We start from the raw sequence: 18,165 nt of genomic DNA on the forward strand, positions 1-18,165 counted from the left end.
ACCCCCTGGGAAGGGGGGATTTCAGGGACTGCAGATTCTGAATGCTGGGCCACAGGACTCTTAGGAGCTAGTATGCTCCAACCTGCCACTCAGAAGCTAAACCCTGACAAAGGACTCCAATCCTGGAACCCAACTGGCAGGCTGATTGGTCCACAGCTTCTATATAAACCCAGAGCAGGTACAAGAAGTTGTCCATGCAGCTGGAATTCACCCTGCTTTGGACTGTGTGCCTGGTAGCTCCCATGGCTTGATTCCCTGCTGTTCAACTTGTGGTTCTGCTCTCCTGTTTGATTCCTGTATCTGACTCTCTGGTATCCCAGCCTGGCCTGACTCTGGTTACCAATATGTGGTTGTGCTCTTATGTTTGTCCCCTGATTCTACTCTGCCGGTATCCTGACCCAGATGACTCTTGATTCCCGTCCCATGACCGTGGACTCTGGCTGTGACCACTAGGTCTGGCTGTGACAAATACATATGATGCATGGATGTGTGTAAACAGAGCTGCTCCATTGGGAAAGGACAGTTTTCTTCTCTCGTCCAGGTTACACTCAGAACTTCTGTTGGTCCCCTTAGTTGCCCTTATAGCAAAGTCTCTATTAATTCAATCCACACCTTCATTCCACCCCTTAGCTGCCAGGTTTTCCTTTGACTCCTCCTCCCTTGCATTTGGTTCTTTCCCACCCTTCCTCTCTCTTCTTCTCTCTTGTTAGGTGCATTCCAGGGATCCATATTCCCGCAGACACCTCTTTCTTCTAAAGCCCAGCTTGTGATGCAGAACCCATTGGATCAAGTTTTGAGAAAACTGACAGCTGGAATAAATTAGCTTTTTCTGTATAAAACAAACAAACAAAAAAATTCAGCAAAATCATAAAACGAAGCCCAGTCTGGATGGTATCAGGTGTCAAAGCTCCCAGCCTGAGCCAAACTTTGCAGCAAGGGAGCAAGCCGATCCTGCTTCCATGCCAACAGGAATTAAGAACAGACCAAGGGGGTGAGAAATTGCAGCACACAGGGCAGGACTATCTCCTCCATCAAGGGCTAAGCACAGAAACCCCAAATTCTACCTGCATCGCTTCATGCTAACCCTGCAGATCTCAGGCCAGGGCTACACTACAGAGCTCAGAGCAGTGCCGCTGTGCCACTGTAATCCCTCTAGTGTAGCCACTCTAAGTCGACAGGAGAGAGCTCTCTCGTCAACTTAATGACTCTGCACCCAACGAGCAACAATAGTTACATCAGTGGGAGAAGCTCTCCCACCGACATAACGCAGTCCACACTAGCGCTTAAGTCGGCCGAATTTATGTCACTCAGAGGGGTGGCTAATTCACACCCCTGAGTGACATAACGTATGTCAACTGAAGCTGCAGTGTAGCCATAGTCGTTCTTCTAGAAGTCCTGGCAGCCTGCACCCAGCTCCCTGCTGAGCTGATGGGCACAATGCGTCCTGATTACAGGTCTGTCGCATCTTATGCGCATTTCACATGCGCAATTTCAGCTTTACGCGGTTGGCAAAAACAAAAAAAAAAGAGAAAAACAACAATTTAAATACTGTTTCTGTAGTGCAGGCAATTCTGCCCGCCATTCAACTCAATGTAATTTTGACTATACGCGGTTTTCGCTTCACTCGCTAACCACGGAACGGAACCTCCTCATAAGATGAGACAGACCTGTACTCTTTTCCAGATGGTTTTGCCTGCTAGCCGTCCTTCTCTCTAAAGAAATACTGCAGGGTCTGCCCTTGTGCTGGTGTCCAACGGCACCTGGCCTTTCATTTGCAAATGACTCAAGACCCAGTGTTGTTTGCAGTGGTCGTGTAGCTGTGTCTGTCCCAGGATATTAGAAAGACAAGATGGGTGAGGTAGCATTTTATATTGGACCAACTTCCAATAAAAAATATTTCCTCACTCGCCTTGTCCCTCAAGATCCAATGTCAAACAGCTGGTGGATAAAGGTCTGCTCCATATCAGCAGGAACCTAGACACCTCAGGAAAGCTCTTTCCTTGCCCCTTTCCATGTGCTGAGCCTGGGTGACTTTGCACATAACTCATATCCTAGCCCCACTCATTTCCCCCTTTTCCTTCTCTGTATAGTGGCCTGCCCAGAGCAGAGCCCCAGGGAGTACACAGTACAGTATTCACCCTATTAGTACAAAAGACACTTACTAATTAACTATTGTTCTTACTGATTACTGTGCAATATGGCTATCACATTATACCATCCCTAGAGGGTGAGAATGAGTCTCTTTCTCTGACGGCTACGGCGATCTTTGGGAGTTTTCATCCTTCTTTTCTGGCAAAAAGGCAGATTTTGCTGAGGTCGGTTCTGGCATTAACTAGAGGCAGGAGGGATAAAGACAAGTCCCAAAGATTTAAATAAAAGAGTTCCGGTTCCAACTAGTGCTCTCCCAGAGCCATGACTCCAGCTAGGATTTTCCAAGCTCCTCAATTATCCAGACAAGCTCAAATAACGTAGAAGCATTCTTGTAGCGGGCTGTGTGAGAGTGACTGCTTCAGCTATGCTATTCAGTGCAGTGCTGATGAGTACATATTTGGGCATGATATTACTTGTAATAAACATGAGACCCAAGCTAACAGTGTGGCTTTTTGTCCCCCTCTTGTGGCCACACCATGTATAGAGGTGTGAGAGCTACACTGCCTTGGACCTAATGATTCTCGCCTTTTGTTTCAAGCAATCAAGGCTCATACTTTGAGACCCAGAGATCCCAGGTTCAGTCCCTGAAGACTACCCAGCCATGGGTGTCATTACACTGACACGCTTCCTCCCTGACCCCTCTAGTGAATGTAGTGAAACGTGTCCACCTATCGACATGATGAGAGAATAAAGTTTGCTCTCTGTTCAAAGAGCTTGCACAGGCATTGGCAGCAGTAAATTAATTACCAGGTTCCTCCCAATGTGTCTTACTACTGATCGGTGGCAGTCCCCCAAGAGAGGAGGCAGATCATTCTCTACATCCACTCTGGCCTTGGCCTTGCCAACGAGACAGCTCAACATTCCTTTAGATTTGGTTCTTTTGAAATGCCACCTTCTTCTCAGCTCAGGTTGCTGTGTAGCTCCTGGCCCCAAACCTTACCCCATCAACAGCTGACATTCTTCAGCCAGGAAATCTGGCCCCAGAGGGCTGACTACTAACACAGGTCAACAGAGTCAGTTACTGTTATCCTAAAATCCTTTTTAAGTATGGCCATGTTTTAATGAAACTTGGATAAAACCCACAGATTAATAACAGGGGAGGGGAGGGGTTGGACTCTCAAAAGTTTCTTGCTTTTCCCAGATAAATATATATATGATTTGATGGAATGTTTGTGTGTGTTTGTTGGCAAAAGGCAATAAATCCCATGATTGCTTTGTCCCTGGAGCAAAACAAAGCAAGAATCTGAGTGCAATCCCCTTTTATTAATGTCCCACATAGATAAGCAAGCTTATTCCCCTGTCCTGGGCTGTCCCAGCAGCAAGACTGGACGCAGTGTAACACATTCCTCTCCTTTAAAAGTTAACCCTATGTTTCCCCATTAGCTCCAACTAGTGGGGAGGGAGCTAGAAGTGCCAGGACAGCAGAGACAGTCTGAATCTTGCTGCCACTCTAAGGAGACCCCTTTGTATGGCTTGCTCCTGTTTGATGCCTGAACCTGTAAGGTTTCAGCAGGGCCTAAGAATGTGGTTGGATCTGGTTACCGCAGCAGGTGTCTGTATCACACCTGAATGTAGGGAGATGGTAAAGAAACACTGCCTAGCAAATGGTGAATCTGCAAAGCAGCTACCTAACCTCTTTGCCTTGTTTTTGGATCCCACCACCCTCCTGCAGCAACTTCCAGCCAGCCAGAGACAGCAGTGGCTAGACAAAGGAATAAGAAAGGACCATGTGCAATGAGTTCTGTTATGAAACAGTAGGTCCATCCATTCAGCAGTGGCCTCGTGTACTGTGATAAAGAGGGACTGACACCACGCCATGCAGGGCACCAGGAGCAGCCTGTGGCCCTGATAATGACCCAGCTTCCCTGCAGTAGGATTGTCAACCTGTCACTTGGGGATGCCAGGGGAGCTTTAAAAAATTGCCTCCAAATGAAACCGGAGTGAAGGTTGGCCCAGGCCAGCTACTTCCAGCCAGAGCTTTAGAGGATGGCTAGCTCAGACGGTCTGTCTGTCTAACACCCCTCCTGTAACATTAAGGATAAGAGTGTTGGCTGTGTGATAAAAATGGATTTCAGGTCGCACAAAACCCACTTGGCTGAAGGAAATCCAAGATCAAACCATGCCGGGGGAACTGGCTGGCCCGGAAGAGCTGGTGACAGGATGTGGAAGTCACCGGGATGGGGTAGCCTGTGTGAAATGAGCCGGTGATCACAGCCCAGTCTCTAGTGGATAAACATTCATGCCACAAAAAAAGAAACCAAACACTTGCCATCAGCCTCACGGACGGCCTCTGGGGAGTCAACCATGTGGAGGATGAACAGCCCTCTCCAACCTACGGGTTGTTCCTGCAGGTTAGAGATGAGGCACACGGCAGGGCAATGGGAGCAAAGCCCATTCTGCCCCTGTTCTGTAGCCAGGGGCTTTGGTCACCAGCCGTGTCAGACTAGGTCTGACCTCATTACGGTCACGCCAATGGAACAGCCATAAGCCATAGCTGGGGATCCAAGCAGGGACAAGCATCTCCAAACCATTGACTGACTTCACATTCCCTGGCTTTGCTCTCGGGCACAGGGGAGAAGTAATGAAATGCCAAGGGAGCAAGACAAGGCCTAGTCTGGGCCCAATCTTGTTCCCACCCAAGTCAACAGTAAAACAACCTTGCGTTAAATGTGCCGTATCTGGATTCTCCAAAGTGTGAATGCGTCCAAATTCTCTCCCTCAATCTCTGCCCGCAGTCTCCCTTTAAGCAATAATCATCATTAATGAATCATTGTCTTTATAAAGATCCCTCCCCAGGATGCCCCAAAGCAGAGTAAACACACGTCCAGTGGAAAGAGGAGAGAAGGAGCAGGAGGGAATGGAAATGTACAGAGCCAGCCATGCTCATTCTAACAAACTCCTTTGGAAGGGAGGCCCAGTTTCTGATCTCTGTTGCACCAATACAATTCTAGAGGAGCTCCTCTGGTCCATTGACTTCAGTGCAGCTTCTCTGGATTTGCATCGGTGCAACAGAGATCAGAATCTAGACCAAGCATGTTCTGAAAAGCCTCCAGAGATGGACTGGGCCACATTTCAGAGCATGGTGAGCCCCTCGCCCTACCATACAGCACAGCCATGGCGGATGGGAGGGCAGGAACCCTAAACATCTGGTGGGCATCAGAAAGATGCAGATGCTGCATTAATGACCTCCACAAAGCACCTGCCCCAGACTCAGTCTCTCCCACTCCCCGACGGGCTTTGAGGTATGTGTTTTCACTCTGTTCCTGCCCGCACCTCTTCCTGCCACGCAGCATTTGACCAAACTTAAATCAGCCAAGTAAGCGCTACAGGAAATGCACTTCTTGAACATGAACACCGTTCCCCTTTGCAACCCTTCTCACTTCCATCAATACCGAGCTGCAGAAATCTGTACAAACACAAAAGTGCTGTTGGAACTATTGGTGTTGGCCTGCGTTCGTCAGCAACGCTGCCAAGCCGTTTAATGAGGATATACTTACAAAGCTAGCCCTGAGCTACGGCGCTGGTGAAACCGCTGGGGGGTTAGGGTAATTAATAATAATAGCTCGTGAGCTGGCAACAACAGAGGCTCAACATACATTAGATCTTAAAATAATGAAAAATTAAATGGCTTAATGATGCTAACCTTTCATTGCCTGTACTGAGTAACTGACACGAGCAAGACGTGCAGACATCTATGCATGTGCGGAGATATGTTTCTAATATAGATTATTAAAAACAGGCCTATGGCAGCTGAATTTTAATGTCATGTCTTCTGTTAGTTTTAGTTTTCCAATCCGCTCTCCCAGCCAACTAAATTAAAAGAGTGCTTTATACTCTGCAAGGCTAGAGGGGATTTTTTTCCACAATTAATTAGTATGTAGCTAATGGGACTGGATGGCTCATGGTTTTAGTAACAGGATACGGAGTTTTTTACTTCTGTTTCTAATCTGGCTATGGGCCGGTAGTGACTGAGCCAATGCTATTTGACGGCTGTCTGGTGGCTTACGTGAAATGACCTGGGGGACTCAGGCAGTCCCCGGTGGACAGGTGCCCACATCACAAAAACCACCAGCATACTTGGCACCAAAGGGCAATCTCAACAGAGAGGCCAAGGAATGAGCAGGCGTGGTGGCAGCTCTACGCTTTCTGGAGCTGGCAAAGTTCAGCTGGAGACTGCAGGAAGATTTGCGCAGTGCTGGAATCGTTTGATAGAAATCTGGTTGCTTGTCAGAACCAAACTTTGCACCCAGTGAGGAAATCATATCAATGTGAGACTGGAATTGAATTTAATACATAGCACACACGCACACCCGGGCATTCTGGAACAAATGTTTAAAAGCTGGTCCCTGGTTTTGCCACCAATTACCCCTTGTGGGCTCCATTTTGACTCCCCAGTTGTATGCAGAATCATTCAGTGTTACTTGAACCTCTGAGTACCGGTTTGCACCAGCAAATCAGCTATTTAGACAGAGAAATGACCTTAATTATACCTGCAAAACTGCAGGCATGTAAATGAATGCCCAGATAAGGCTGGGCTGTACTATAGCCCTCTGTGACCAAAAAGATGAAATGGTTCACTCCCTGTTATTAGTATCCCATTGCATTTCATCACGATGCTCTGGCATCTGAAATGTCATTTCCTTCCATCTGTTGCACATTAACAGACAAAGGCAAAAAGGATTCCCGAGAAATACTGGTTTGGAAAATGGTGCGTTTTAGAATTACAATCCGAAACATTTCCCCACTGCTCCACTGAGCACACATCTAGGCATGTTCTCTAAAAATACAGATCTTCTCCGCGGTGACTCAAACCCCCACAGCAACAGCACTCTGCCGTTCCCCCCTCCCCAACATATGGAGCTACAAGACGCCTGCCAGGGGAATACTATCCAATGGAGGGGTGTAAACAAAGTGCATTTCTCCAGTTCCTCTGCTTCTCCACCAACTCCTCCTCCATCTCTGTTGGCCTCTTTATACATATTCAAATCTTGTCCTTCTCAACTTCTCCTTTCCTTTTTGAAATGAGAGTGTCTTTTTGAGAGTGTCTTTCTCTTCTTCTGGAGCAGAACAACATCTCCTCTCCCCCTAGCTCTGTCCATGGTGTCCCTTCTCCCCTTCTCTCTGTTTCTTTTTCTCTTCCTATGGCCCCTTCCAAGCCCAATTTGATTCTCTCTCCCTCTTGGTTTTCCCCACCTGTTTTCTCATCCTCTTTTCTTTTCCCTTCTGCTTCCCTTGCCACATTCTGGCTGTCCCCTTTCCAACTCCTCTGGTCTTGCCCAACTTCTGCTCTTTGGCCATCGCCACCTATAGGTGCAGTGCTTTATGCTCTGCTAGCGCAGGTGGAGGCCTGCCTGCTGATCAGGGGAGGGAGGTGAATGGAGCGCAAGATGCCTGATCTGCACAGTGCCCCGCAGCACTGGAAGAAGCAGCACAGTGCTGGGGAAGGCTAGGGGTGGGTCAGGCTGGTTGGAGCGTGTGGCGGGGCAGAGGAGGGGTGTATTTGTGGATGGGGCAAATGTTTCATATGGGGCAGGCTGCTAGGTGAGGTGTCAGACTTGGCAGGCCCACGGTCCCTCCTAGAGGCAGCTCTTTAAGATTAGGACTGAGGGACAGCCAGGGACAAAGCTCGCACAGCTCCTGCCTGTTCTGTGTCCTGTAGACAGGCAGAGGAATGTTCCCCAAGGCTGTTTGGTAGGTTCCACCCCTCTCCACCCCCCACGGCTGGTTATCAGAGCGGGCTGCACTTTCCAGCAGCACTAGCCTCTTGCTTATCAAATGCATCAGTGTGGATTTGGGGTTTCCCTGCTTTGGCGTTGTTTATACTCAAGATAGTCCCCAGTGGTTTAAACGTGCAGTCCGAGGAGGTGTCCTGGGAGTGCAGGGTCTGTGCAGAAAGACCCTGCTTGCTACCAGCTCGGAGATAACCTAAGTTCCTAGAAGCTGTTTCATTGTGGGGTGATGGAAAGAAAGACCAGGGATGGGGAGAAAGACCTAAATGTAATATCATGGACAGGACCAAAGAGCAATATCCTTCCGCACCCATTGCTGTGTCGGCACTGGAGACCAAGGCCCCGATCCAGCAAAGCCATTAAGCTTGGGTTGAACTTTAAGCATGTGAATAGTTCCGACAGGACTGCTCACCTCTTTAAAGTAGAGCATCGGCTTCTGTGCTTTGCTGGGCTGGGGTTCAAGCCCCATTGCAGAGCTAAAAAGTCGCCATTAGCTATTCATGTGTTTGCGGTCATGCCCCCTGGTGCTGCAATCTTGCCAGCTCTCCCAAGCTAAGCAGGGAGGGGCTGGCTCAGCACTTGGGCAGCAGGCCTCCAAGGAACACCTGCAACAGCTGCTTTCAGGGAGCAGTGTTGAGGATTCACTCTGTGGTAAAAAATCCACTGCTATCTACATACTACACAGACCACAGTGAGAGATTATGCCATACCCTAGTCTGGTCCTGAAGTTTTTTTGCTGCAGTGAGAGATTATGCCATACACTATCAAAGAAACTGAGGAACCACCTGATCAGCATCCTATACAACAAACAGGAAAACATCAAAAAAGAGCTCTCCAACCTGGAGATTTTCATTAATAACCAAACTTCCGTAAAAACGGACTTCACTAAAATAAGACAGGAGATCTACAGCACTCACTTCACCTCTCTACAAAGGAAAAAGGACTGTAAGCTGTCTAAACTCCTACCTGCCACATGGGGACACAACCGCAGTACCCCTAACCCACCCAGCAATATCGTTAATCTATCCAACTACACACTCAGCCCAGAAGAAAAGTCTGTCCTATCTCGGGGACTCTCCTTTCTGCCCTGCCACCCCCACCAACATGATACAGTTCTGTCGGCGAATCTGGGAAGCCTACTTTACGCCGTCTACGACTCAAAGAATACTTCCCAGGACAACACTGAACAGTGCACTGATACACAGGTACGCCTCGTCCCGGGCCCAACAGCACCAAGAAGAAGAACTCCACATGGACTCCTGCCTGAGAGGGTCGAAATGACAGTCTGGACCTATACATTGAAATGCTTCGCGCGATGTCGAACAGGCATGCAGGAAATCGTGGAAAACAACACCGCTTGCCTCATAACCTACAGTCGTGCAGGAGAACGCAATGCATCCAACAGCCTCAGAACCACAACCTGACATTATTCATCAAAGAGGCTGATAAAGGAGGATCTGCTGTTGTCCCATCATGAACGAGGTCGTCTGACTACAAAAGGAGGCCGCCAGACAACTCTCCAATAGGCCAAAATTCTACAGGCACTTCCCTCAGATCCCACTACTGCCGGAATAAGCAACTAGTGACCCACATCTACTCAGGACACTCCCTACACAACTAACACGGGAACAAATCAGCATAGTACCCTTAGAGCCCCGAACCAGGAGGTATCCCTATCTCTACTACCCAAGATCCACAGAACCTGGAAATCCTGGACGCCCCGGCACCTCACTGAAGGACTGTCTGGATATGTGGGATTTCTCGCTACTCAGACCCCTATGCCACCAGCACTCCAGCTATCTCCGTGACACCAACTGATTTCCTGAGGAAAACTACAATGCATTGTCACCTCCCAGAAAACACCATCCTAGCCACCATGGATGTAGAGGCTCTCTACACAAACATCCCACACACAGATATGGAATACAAGCTGTCAGGAACAGTATCCCTGATGATGCCACAGCACAACTGGCTGCTGAGCTCTGTGCCTTTATACTCACACACAAACTATTTCAAGTTTGATGACAATATATATCTCCAGATCAGTGGCACTGCTATGGGCACCTGCATGGCCCCACAATATGCCAATATTTTTATGGCTGACCTGGAACAACGCTTCCTCAGCTCTCGTTCCACTCACGCCCTTCTCTACCTACGCTACATTGATGACATCTTCATCATCTGGACCCATGGGAAGGAGACTCTAGAAAAAATTCCACCACGATTTCAACAACTTCCACCCCCACCATCAACCTCAGCCTGGACCAATCTACATGGGAGGTCCACTTTCTAGACACCACGGTGCAAATAAGTGATGGTCACATTAACACCACCCTATATCGAAAACCTACCGACCGCTATGCCTACCTTCATGCCTCCAGCTTCCATCCCGGGCACATCACACGATCCATTGTCTACAGCCAAGCACTGAGGTACAACCGCATCTGCTCTAACCCCTCAGACAGAGACCAACACCTACAAAATCTCCACCAAGCATTCTCAAAAACTACAATACCCGCACGAGGAAATTAGGAAACAGATCAACAGAGCCAGACGTGTACCAGAAGCCTCCTACTGCAAGACAAACCCAAGAAAGAAACCAACAGGACTCACTGGCCATCACATACAGCCCCCAGCTAAAACCTCCCTCCAACGCATCATCGGGATCTACAACCCATCCTGGACAATGATCCCACACTTTCACAGGTCTTGGGTGGCAGGCCAATCCTTGCCCACAGACAACCTGCCAACCTGAAACGTATTCTCACCAGCAACTGCACACCGTACCATAGTAACTCTAGCTCAGGAACCATCCATGCAACAAACCTCGATGCCAACTCTGCCCACATATCTACACCAGCGACACCATCACAGGACCTAACCAGATCAGCCACACCATCACTGGTTCATTCACCTGCACGTCACCAATGTAATATACGCCATCATATGCCAGCAATGCCCCTCTGCTATGTACATCGGCCAAACTGGACAGTCTCTACGGAAAGGATAAATGGACACAAATCAGATATCAGGAATGGCAATATACAAAAACCTGTAGGAGAAGCACTTCAACCTCCCTGGCCACACTATAGCAGACCTTAAGGTGGCCATCCTGCAGCAAAAAAACTTCAGGACCACTAGCTTGCTTGCTAGCATATATATACCTGCCCCTGGAAATTTCCACTACCTGCGTCTGACGAAGTGGGTATTCACCCACGAAAGCTCACGCTCCAAAACATCTGTTAGTCTATAAGGTGCCACAGGATTCTCTGCTGCTTTTACAGATCCAGACTAACACAGCTGCCCCTCTGATATCTGTGGCACTCGTCCATCTCAGTGAGTACTAGACCAATGCCTCAGCACGGCGCACGGGCCCCTGCTGGGAGATCACCTTTCAGAGGAGGTCCTAACCACTTCTGGGCATTAGAACTCTCCTAGTCATTTCGGTAATAGTAGGAGTATTAATCCTGTCTGAACTGGGTCATGCAAATTACCTGCTCCCTACCAAGATACCCCTGACAGCTTCAACTGAACAAGGCTACACTTCACCTTTGGTCTCAACCCGTTGTGTAATGTTGCGGGGCACTAGGGTTGCCAGCCCTCCAGGATTGTCCTGGAGTCTCCAGCAATTGAAGAGTAATCTTTAATTAAAGATTATGTCATGTGCTGAAACCTCCAGGAATATGTCCGACCAAAACTGGCAACTGCTGTTAGGGCCAAATTCTGATCTCTCATGAAGAAGATAAGTGCAGTAAATGACTGCTCACAGGGGACAAAATTCTCCTCTGACACCGAGTTTTTAGGGTACTTTGGGACAGGAGGGTTGAAATTAATTATTAATTGTCATTCAGTGCTGACAGATGCACTTGACACTGTATAAGACCCAACAGAAAACATGGGGCCAGAGCCTCAGCCCAGGCTAACACCCTTTCATGCCACTCCAGCAGACCCTAATAAGGATCCTAAGATCTCTTTGTGCAACAGAATCAGACCCTGATTTTGCAGCTCTCATTATCTCCACAATGGACAGAACCATCCCCCCAGGATCCAAATACCCCTAAATTTGAGTGGTGTGGGGTGAGGAAGGGGGGTTGCAAGGCCAATCTGAATCTCATGGCTCAGACCCTGGCTAAGATGCATGCGTCACTGCCATAAATTGCTAATATTAAAAATCTGCACCTGGACAAATAAAAAACCCAAATGACCCTTGCGCAATGTCCATGTAAAGGATGGAAGAAAAGTGTCCCCATAGGCCATGGGGACTAAGAAATGCCAGTTTCCATATTGCACAAAAGAGCTTTCCAGTCTGCTCATGTTCTCCTGAACCCTGCTTGTTCTGGTGAGTAGCGCCTTGGGCTAGACACAAGTGGAGTCATTCATAATGGAGTAGGTGTGAGGGAATTTTACACAATGAGCAAAGCACTCAGCTTCCGGAGCTGTGAACATGAACAGGACTGTTTGGACATTAGCGTACCAAGCTGGCTACGAAACTACTACGGCTTTATCCCCTGTCTGGATTTTAAACAGCTTCCTGCAGTCCCTTCATGAGTCACTGTCCTGGCATGGAAATCACATACCTAAAAGGCTAGCTTTCTTAATCCACCAGGGACATTTTACCTTCCTAAAAATAAGGAGTGGGCAAACTAGTTTCAACTCTTGTCAAAAAATGCAAGAAAAAATTCACCTTCTAATAACTGCATGTTGTTGATTGGTTTTTGACCCTCACTGGGGTTTGGGTTGAGGCAGATTTTCCTATTTATAATTGTGCAGCTATTTGCTTTGCTGAATCGCCCTATTTATTATTTGCCATGTTTACTAAACGACTCAAATATACCTTCCCTGCCTGTAATTGTTGGGCAACGACAAAATTCTTCAGATGCACTCATTTAAATGGGATGGCGTTGCTGTAATATGCCTTTGCACAGTGGTTTCTGAGGGGCTATTCATGACTCAAGCATGTGAGGCTTTGGACTCAAGTGACCCTGCCTGAACCACAGCGGACCTGCAAAGTGTCACTCGCTTGGCGTGAATCATGGGCAGTTAGTTCTCATTTTAAAGGCAGTTTTATAAGGATGCACTCAACGCTTGAATGCACAGTGTTTGTCCTGCCTTGCCAGCAGTCCCTTCTGGGTGTCTTTATGGCCGTCTTTCCATCTGTCCCTCAGCCTCCAGGACAACTTATTCCCCCCCCTTTCCATTTTGCTGCTATTAGGACTTACTGTACCTCAGCCAATTTTCTTCTGGCTGAGGCAAAGGAGGCTCAAAGCCAAATCCTGCTTACTCCTGCAAACAGTGCCACTGCAGTCAGTGGGACAGCGGGTGTGAGTAAGGCGGTGGCCAGCAGGAATTAGCCTCCTCTTTGGAGCCCTTCTACCTCATTCCTCAAACAACTGGAGGGGACAGCAGCCGTTCTACCCATACTGACTCAAAGGGCCAAAAGGGGCATGTTTTTCGGTCACCCTAGCTCAAGCGAGTTAACCTGCTTGAAAAGCTCCATTATTATTCAGGCTAGAGGCAGCCTAGGCTACAACATGGCCGTCTAACACAGTTTTAACCTGCATGGGACTTCTCAATCATGTTAAACTGAGAGAGAGAGCGAGAGAGAACGCACAAGTCAAATCCAGGCCTCGAGAAATGAGTAGTCTTTCTAGGGGTTGGAACTGTATCAGCTGTGATTCCGGCTTGCGAATCACAGCTCTAGCCACAAGGGGGCAGATTTTCAAAAGCACCTGTGGGATTTAGGAGCACAACTCCCATTAACTTTGAATGCCACTTGTGTGCCTAAATCCCTGAGGTGCTTTGGAAAATATCACTAGGCACTGAAGTGGAAGTGAAACTCGTCTGAAAATCTGCCCATCTGCAGGTGCTGAGCATTTGAAATCCTGATCATGAGTTTTTTGAACCTCTAGACCTAGCCCTCTCCATGATCTAAGCTAGTCACTAACTCCCTTTGAGGATCGGGGCCTTAACCCTCCTGTTTTGTTTTCCCCTCTGTAGTAATAGTTTACTCACCTACCTCCCAGAGCAGCGATGAGAATGACAGTTTGTAAAGAGTTTTGAAGCTGGAAAGTGCTAAGTACTATAGTCTCCTGTGTGACAGACAGATCATTAATCTCTGGACTAGTAGGGCAAGCTCTCCCTTTGGGTTCTGTTTTTAAATGAATCTTTGCAACAAACTGAAACTTTTTGAAGGGGGTGCCAGCGGATAGAGCCCTCGACAGCCCAAGAGAAGCTCCTAATGCAATCGCTTGTCAGACATATGGGCACTGTATAATTCATGCTCAGCCCCACTCAGTTTTCTAAACACAGTTTCCCAGGGGTTGCAATGTTAGCTTTGTGGGGCACCAAAGCAAAGCAAATGGAAAGACTCCTGGAGGTGAAACAATCTTGCAGAAGGGACCATGTCAAAGTAGGTCAAAATCTGTGTCTAATTATATCTACAAGAGTGTGTCCCCCATGTAAGTCTCTGGCACAGGCAGCGAGTTACATGGGTCCATGGTGCCTGTGTTCCACCAATACTGTTTGCGCTTACCATGTTTTGGGGGACCCCCGCGCTTCAGGGGGACGCAGGGTCCAGGGTGGCCTGGGGAGGTAAGCGGGGGGGCTGGTGCCGGCATCAGCGAGCAACCCAGCCTCAGCCTGCCCCGCTCCACTGGGAGGTGGTGGAAGCCAAAAAGAGGCAGGGTGGGCACTTGGGAGAAGGGGTGGAATGGGGGCTGGGAGAGGGTGGAGCAGGGGTGGACGGGGCCAGGCTGCTCACTGCTGCTGGCACCAGGCCCTCCACTAATCCCCCAGGCTGCTCTGGACCCTGTATTCCCCTGAAGCAGGGGGCCTCCCAAAGCACAGGACCCAGGGTGATTGCCTCAGTCCACACTATGGATGGGACGGCTCTGCCTGAACCCTGACTCTCCCTGAAGCGCGGGGTCCCGCAAAGCACAGGGCCCGGAGCGGTTGCCCCAGTCCAGCCTATGAACGGGATGGCTCTGCGACCCATTCTGGGCATCACCAAAAATTATACAAACCTGGCACCCACGGTCTTTGGGTCCAATTCTGATCTCATGCTGTTTGTACACGGAACTGACTTTCATGAAGTACTCCTGATTTGCCCCTGAGCAAGTGAAAGAAGAATCAGGCCTTCAATCTCTTGCTCTCTGACAATGAAGCAATATACAGCATTACGAGTCATTTAAAACCTAACACAGGACTGTTTGAATTCCAGGGCTGCCCGGAGGGGCAGGCAAATGGGGCAATTTGCCCCAGGCCCCAGGCCCCACAGGGGCCCCCATGAGAATATAATATTCTATAGTTTTGCAACTTTTTTTTATGGAAGGGGCCCCCAAAATTGCTTTGCCCCAGGCCCCCTGAATCCTCTGGGCGGCCCTGTTGAATTCTACCTCAATTAAATTTGTCCAGCTCAGCAGCTCAGTCAGGGGTTCCGACCCACTCACCAAAATGCACAGTGCGTATTCATATCGCTGGTCAATGATCCATCAATGAGTCACTCACTGAAACAACTGTAACTGTAAGGCTGCCACCTGGCCAGTGGCTTTATTACCTTAGATGATGATGATGATGATGATGGTTGCGAAGATTTAGCTTCAAAGCCAGTGGGAACTCAGCCAGTGTTATATTTAATCTCTTCCATAAATACAAATAAAGGTTTTGTATTTGAATAAGAGTGACAGAGGCACTTTGAACATTATTAAACCTTCCAAAAATAAACCCACACCTCTGCCATAGTGAACGTAGCTAGCTTTTTCCTGGAAGGTATCAGCACCGTGGAGGAGGGGGTTTGTTGTGTGTTTGTGTGGTTACTGTGCTGTCCACCCCGTCCCACTCACTCTTTGCTACTTTGTCAAGTATCAGAGGGGTAGCCGTGTTAGTCTGGATCTGTAAAAGCAGCAGAGAATCCTGTGGCACCTTATAGACTAACAGACGTTTTGGAGCGCTCCAAAACGTCTGTTAGTCTATAAGGTGCCACAGGATTCTCTGCTGTCTTTGCTACTTTGTGTCCCAGGATTGGTTTTTAAGAAAAAATGATGGAAGCACAAATGTATGTGCCCTAAAACAGCCGATTGCCCACTCAGCACTAAAGCAGTCAAAGCGGCTGTCAGATCAGGACTATTCTGATGTTGTTACACTGAGTTCCATGCAGCTGTACATGTGTTTTAGGCCTCATGAAATTTGGTGTTTCTCTTAAAGTTCCCGGAGTCACAGGATGATGTCAGAATCCAGCTTTCACTTTTGTTTAAAAGTGTTTCTAGCCCATATGTTCGCAGAGAAAAGTGTACAGATCTGACCCACAAACACCTTAGAAGCCAAAAGGCAAGTAAAAAGAATTCCAAAACTTTTATAATTTAAAAAATCTTATGATTTTAAGGGACTCTCATGACTTTGGAGCCTGACTCATGATTTTTTATACTGCGTGGAGTTGGCAGTACTGCTGCGGAGCTGTTTAAAATGGAGGTTCTGCCTGCTCTGTTAACTGTCCTGTGGCACTTTTCATAAAAGAGTCGAATTCATGTCAGTGGCCAAATTTTCTGCATACATTATTTGTCCCTATTTAGGAGAAAATAACTTTATTTTCAAAAATTGTTTAGGAAAGTAGCTATCATTTGTCAATGCTCTCCCTCAAGATCTCCCAGTTCATGTTCTTCTGTTAGCTTAGAAGTTGTATAAATGCCCCTATTTATAGTCTCTATTTAAATCTTTCATATGTCCCTGTCTGATACCCTCCACCCCAGAAGTGGCTGCATCCAGTGGTGTTCTAGGTATCTAAGGCATGATCCACTGAAGTCACTTCCACTGACTACAATGGGCATTATGTCAGGCTTGTAGTTTGCAAGTGTTTTGGAATTCTTTGTGTTGGGAGGCGCAACATAAATGTAAATGGTTATCAGTTATTATCATCATCCATCAAACAAATGCCCTGAAACAGTGATTTTTTTCAGTGCCTCCCCTGCCCTTCCTCACTGTCTCCCACTCAACTGAGAAACCCTCGACTAGGGGCAGCTCTAGACATTTTGCCACCCCAAGCACGGTGGCATGCCGTGGGGGGTGCTCTGCTGGTCGCCAGTCCCGTGGCCTCGGTGGACCTCCTACAGGTGTGCCTGCGGAGGGTTCGCTGGTGCCATGGCTCCACCGAAGCTGCAGGACCAGCGGACCCCCCGCAGTCAGGGCCGGCGCTTTCATTTAGGCGATCTAGGCAATCGCCTACGGCGCCAGGATTATTGGTGGGCGGCGTTTTGCTGGAGGGGGCGACAGGCAGCTCTGGTGGAGCTGCTGCAGTCTTGCCTGCAGATGGTTGGCTGCTCGCGCGGCTCCGGCGGACCTCCCGCAGGCACCACTGCGGCAGCTCCACCAGAGCAGCGCGCGGGGCGGTGAAATTGCCGTGCACCTAGGGCGCTAAAACCCCTAGCGCCAGTCCTGACCACAGTCACGCCTGCGGGAGGTCCACCTGAGCCGCAGGACTAGGGGACCCTCTGCAGGCAAGCCGCCGAAGGTGGCCTGCCTGCTGCCCTCGCAGCGTCGGCAGAGCGTCCCCCGTGGCATGCCACCCCAAGCACGTGCTTGGCATGCTGGGGCCTGGAGCCGCCTCTGCCTCAACAGACTGGAAAAATCCTCTCCCACCTCAGCAAAGCACCGTTCCCGCCCACACCTGCCCTGCTGCATTCACTGGGGCCGGGGGAGAGAGTCCGGTTTGAAAGGACCCCTGTGCCGAGGAAGAAGTCCATTGCAGTGTATGTGTTTCACCACAATCACAGCCAGCTACCTGGGAGGGACTGGCCCCATGTGTGGACAAACCAACCACCTCTGGTTAAATGCACCCGCCTTGCCCATGCCTGGTCTGAGCACCCCTCCACGACATGCTATAAAATCTCCACAGCCCACCTGTGCCACAACCACTGTTTTTCAGCCTATAACGGCCAGGGCCGGCATTAGTGGGTAGCAAGCAGGGCAATCGGCTGGGGGCCGCACGCCACAGGGGGCCCCCTGCAAAGCTCCATTGCTCAGGCTTTGCCTTCAGCCCAGGGTGGTGGGGCGCCGTGCTGCACCCCCTGGCGGAGGGCGGGGGGGGGCTTTAGATTTCTCCCTGCCCCCCCCCCCCTTTAATGCATCCCTTGCCCTGCTCGCGCTGCCCGGCCTTGCACGCCCCTGGCAGCCCCCAGCCCCGCCCCCAGGCAGAGCCGCAGCCCTGCAGCGACACGGGTGGGCGGGCGGACTACATTTCCCAGCAGGCCCCGGGCCGCGCGTGGGGAAGAGGAAGCCCGGCGCGTGGTGGCGG

The sequence above is a fragment of the Chelonoidis abingdonii genome, chromosome 7 (assembly GCF_003597395.2).
Source record: "Chelonoidis abingdonii isolate Lonesome George chromosome 7, CheloAbing_2.0, whole genome shotgun sequence".
Classification (NCBI taxonomy): domain Eukaryota; kingdom Metazoa; phylum Chordata; order Testudines; family Testudinidae; genus Chelonoidis; species Chelonoidis abingdonii.